Here is a 5,289-nt window from a genome sequence, read left to right on the forward strand (position 1 = left end):
AATCATCTTTGTTGTGAGTTTCTCATTTATTTGGCTTCTCCTATATATGTTTTCACTCAGCCATTGCAAAAAACTGCAATGTTATTTAATATTTTGGAAGCAAATATTGCGTCGACAATTAATGATTAGAAAATTATTTATTCTGCTTTTACAAAAAAACGTCGTTGAGCACTGTGCAATACCAAAAAAAAAAACAATATTCTTACCGACTCGTAGGAAACACAATATTGATCGGAAAACGAAAAATATAATACGTTATAGAAGCGCAAAAGAGATCACTATGAAGCACAACAAAAGGTCTTTTTTTTTCTCGACAAGAATTGAGCTAGCTCACGTGCGATTGAAAATTTCGAACGATTACAACAACACCCCGAAACAATAGGCTCGTGTCATAAAAAATAATTCGGTTCGGTAGTTGGCACCATAATCCAGAAGAGTTATCAAACATGCCCGCCTTGCCCTTCATTCCAATATATAGAGAATACCGATCTATCGCATCTTGCCATCCATCAATGTTGGGAATCGCGAATTCCACGATTGATCGAAGGTTTTCCGTTCAAAACCGTCTGATCAACGAGAACGATCACTAACGAGAGGTTATGGCCTTCAAACGAAAACCGGACGTCTCAATTCGAGATGTGGCTTAAAAGTTGCACGCGAGCAACTGAAACATATTCGAGCTGAACTATGTACCTTCGTACGTTGAGATGTCGATGACGAGAAACAGAAAACGTTTTTGCCGGGAAAATTTCTGTTTCATATTGAAATGTGTTTTTGAACATTTTTGATTCTGCAAACTATTTGCAGTTGCAGAAAAAAATCATAAGTTTTGGTTAAAAATGTCTCTATGTAAAGAACAAGAAAGAGAGCTTGAATAAAATGCATTCTGTCATAGATCAAAACTTTCAAAGACCCTGTAAAGCTTTGCAAATATTTGGATCAAAAAGCAAAGCCTTGGTATTACATTCCTGTAGTGGAATTTGACCTTCTGTTTCAACAGATTTCGCAGCCGATTCAGAGTGTACAGAACCATTGCATGGCTGGTGCTACGATTCTACTGACACTACGAATCCTCCCAGGTCAATCAATTTGGATCAAACTTGCTTTATTTGGTATTGAACCATAGACCAAGTTCAAAAATCAAATGGCTGTCACTTCTGTTTCCGGAGATATAATATGACGTAACCGACAAAACGCTCGGTTTTTCTCAAAAATGACTGAACAGGTTTCATAAGACTTGAGCTCGTTTGAAAGTTCCTATTGGGTCATTGATTGATTGATTTGAATCAAATGGTTGTCATTTATGATTCTGGATATATAGTGGTATAATTGACGTAACCGACAAAACTTACTTTTTTGCGTCCATTTTTTTCGAAAATGGCTTAACTGGTTTCAACAGACTTCGGCTCGTTTGAAATCTACTATTTGGTCATTGATCAGGTTTGAAGATAGAATTTCTGTCACTTCGGAGCTATTTTGATATAAGTGACGTAATCGACAAAACGACGAAATTTTCTCAAAAATGGCTGGATTGATTTCAACAAAGTTTTTTCTATATGTATAACTATTTACGATAGTGACGTATGATCATGTTCAAATGTATACGCTTGGTTTGAGAAACGTAACCGATTCTGTGACATAAACGTTGAAGCATGCTTTTGTGAACTACCCGAATCAACCAGGCAAAAACTGGTGTCAAAAATGAGCTCATAATCTTGAGTTACTATTATTACTATTATTATATCGTTTTCTCAACCCCGACTTTAACCGAGTTGTGGTCGTTTACCAGGGTCCTTGAGTTTATTTTTGGGTTGAATAGCCGCGAAACAAAAATGATTTTTGAGCGAAAATCCAACTGCAGCGTTCTCCGTGAGCAATTCCATGAGCACGAACACAGGATGCATTGGGGTGGAACTAAAAACGGAAGCAATATTTCAAAGTGTTGAACACAATTATGGCTGAATCACGGAATCTTCCGATTCCGATATAGCCGAAATAAACGGAGTTAACCAAATGATTTGTGAGAAGGATTTAATAGTTCTAGACCAGTGAGCAATTTATTGTGAAACAGAATCTAGTGGTCAATAGACTTATCCAAAAGTTTTACCATGAGGTTCTAATGAAATACAAAGAATGCATCCTCACGAACGACAAAACATACGTAAAGAAGCATTATTGGCAACTACCCGAAAAAAGTGCAATATATCCGTTGGTCGAGGTGATATGTGTAACAAGTTCAAATTCGTTTATGCCGGCAAATTCACAAGAAAGCTTACGATGGTTTAGAGTATTTGAAGCTGCGAACAATAAACCAGATTTTCGTAACGATCAAAACTATGGATTTAGCTTTGCGCAGTGGCGATATCGTAACCAATGAGGTACAACCGAGGTGTGATTATTGTTAGTTGAAAAAAAATATGGATTCCCGAATGAGCAAGCAGGAGTGCCTGAATTTGTAGTATATATTCGAACATTGAAGCTCACGATGGACCTACAAAGTTTTAGCCTGATTTAACAAGCTGCCCTGCTTCGGAAAGCAGGGTGGATTTCTTCGAAAAGGACATCAATCCATCCAACTGCTCTCAATTATGCCTAATAGAGAAAAATTGAGCAGATTTCGAACAAAAAAAGGAAGGAAAAAAGCGGGTGGGTATTCAGAGCCATTAGAACGGCTAATTTTGTGTGATGCTCCACCGTTGTCCTCTTTTCGTTTTTTTTCATCAATGCAAACAACTGGCAGCTGTGACGTAATCGCTCTTGTCGGAAGCGAAACCAGTTTTGCAAACGACACACAATACATCTGCTCGCAGTGGCGATACAATCCAAACTGATCCAATTTTTGTTAGGAGGTTTCTTTTTACGTGATTTCGTTTGTAGCTTTTTCACTAATGAGTGGTCCTAGCAAAGCAAAGTCTTGGCATTACATTCCATTTCGTGAAATTTGGCCTTTCTGTTGCAACAGACTTCGCAGCCGATTCTTAGCGTACAGAATGGGTGGTCCTAACGGCTATAAAAAAAGCAGCATATAGAATTTTAATTTCGATTATTTCATTTCGGATTTGCATTTCATTGAAAGAAACTATCCGGATGCTGTACGGCATTCATTCCTGCCTTTCATAAGGACCAAATTGTGGAACTCACTACGATATTAAACACTGTTCGGAACATTTTTCTAAAACGATTTGTTGTACAGCAGCAAATCAGAATGCGTTCTGATTGGCTGGTGTTGACATGGGTCAAATGAGACAGGTTTTTCAATAGTGTACTATTGAAATACTTCAATGCTGCCGCTATACACGTTCAAGTTGAAAAATTTCGATTCTATTGGTAGTTAGATTATATAAATCCTTTCACAGATCACTGAGCTATGAGCCTCTTTGATACCCGTTTATACCAAACATTTCAGAAAAGTTGAATTTTGAATTATTTGAGATTATGTCACACAACTGAAAATTTTATCTTAAAATGTGATCATATTTTCGATGGCATGTAGCAAAAATTATGTTGATTCGTTAGATACAACAAGAGATATTCACGATCAAAAACTTATCACTCTCTCAGAGGGTAAATTTTGGAAAGGCGCCCCATAGTAAAGTAAGTCGTATTCACGACAAAAGAATCGTAACTCGGGATGTGAAAAAGATAAAGAAATGGTGGAACAAAATGACCGCTCAGTTTAGCCAGCAAAGTGTCCAAAGTTTGATGAGTTGTGTTCGGTGAAAAGTTTCATATCTAATTATAATCAAATCGGAACAACACCTTTTTTCATTTAACTCTCTTCAATTTGAGTGCTCAATATTACTTCTGCTGGAACATTTGCTAACACATGGGCTGAAAAGTGTTTAAACGCAACAAACCGGAATTTTCGCTATGGATAATGGATGAAACATGGATTCATGAGTTGACAGTAACCTCAGTAAACCTCATTCAAAGCGCCCGTAAGCCAACAATCGGCTGGAAAGGTTATGGCCTCGGCATTTTGAAATGTGCGTTCTGTAATATAACTATCTTGAGAAAGGAAATACCATTAACAGTGAATATTATATAACGTTATTGGAGCGTTTGAAGGCTAAAAGAAACAAAGAAACGACCGCATACGGCAAAAAAAAATTGTTTTACCAAGACAACGCACCGTGTCACAAGTCAATCAAAACAATTGCAAAACTACATGAATTGAACTTCGAATTGCTGCCACATCCACCGTATTCGCCAGATTCGGCTCCCAGCGACTAATGGCTGTTTGCAAACCTGAAAAAATGTTCGCCGTTAGGAAATTTCCCACGAATGAAGAGGTTATCACTGAGGCCTATTTTGAGGCAAAAGATAAAACGTTCTACAAGAGTGGCACTAGAATGATTGCGTTGCTCTTGATGGAGATTATGTTGATGAATAAAGCTAATTTTGAACCAAAAAAATCGTGTTCTCTTTGTTAGGCTCGGGACCTTTCAGCTCATGTGTTAGCTTGCGATAGACCCTTCAGTGGTACTGTGACAAAAAGTTTGAAAATTTCACCAAAACAAATTGTTCTTATTTTTGTCCTAACGATTATGAAATATTGGCAAAAGCTGATTAGGCGGAAACTGAAAAAGACTGCAAAAGTTACTCAGATGTCTCAAGAGGTAAATAGGTGGTGGAATTCAGTTAAGGTTTGTCATTTTAGCAAAGCTGAATATTGTAAATGGAACGTTCGTTTTGTTCCTTAGAATGCAATAAATATTTATTCATTAAAACAATCCCCAAGAAATCATTGCGCTCTGATATCAAGTAAATCGAGCTTTAATAAGATAAAAACAGAGTCGAAACCTGATGCTGTCTATTTTTCGGTACCTTTGAGTACAGACAGTTGTTGTTTGGTTGCATTTTTTTTTCGTTTGTTTACTGTGAAAGAATGTGATGTAATTTAAGACTGATAGACTTTGTCATATTTTCACTTCACAAATGAAATTGGCTAAAATGTGTTATTATTGCATGTACTTTTTTCCCAATGATAATGTAAGAGGACTAACATTGCATTCAAAAGGTGGGATCTGTTGCAGTTTGCTTTTTCCTATAATTGGTTTTGTAAGTTGCTTCAAGACTGGATCTAAAAAAAATATATTTTCCTGAATTATTAAAGCTATTATTGACAGTGTTGAATGTACACCTAGCACTACACCGAAATATACGTATTTAAGCCACATCATCAGATTAAACCTTAACCAATCAACAAACATGCGGTATTAGAATATTGGGAAGCACATGATAATCTTGAAGCCAGCCTAGCGGCGGTAAAACTTTGCATGCATAATT

At 36.9% G+C, this 5,289-nt stretch overlaps 1 pseudogene; it reads left to right on the forward strand.

Annotated features, from left to right (window-relative positions):
- The first annotated feature begins 2,344 nt into the window (after nt 1-2,344).
- On the forward strand, nt 2,345-2,474 carry LOC131433374 (U4 spliceosomal RNA; annotated as a pseudogene).
- The last annotated feature ends 2,815 nt before the right edge of the window (nt 2,475-5,289 follow it).

The sequence above is a fragment of the Malaya genurostris genome, chromosome 2 (assembly GCF_030247185.1).
Source record: "Malaya genurostris strain Urasoe2022 chromosome 2, Malgen_1.1, whole genome shotgun sequence".
Lineage (NCBI taxonomy): Eukaryota > Metazoa > Arthropoda > Insecta > Diptera > Culicidae > Malaya > Malaya genurostris.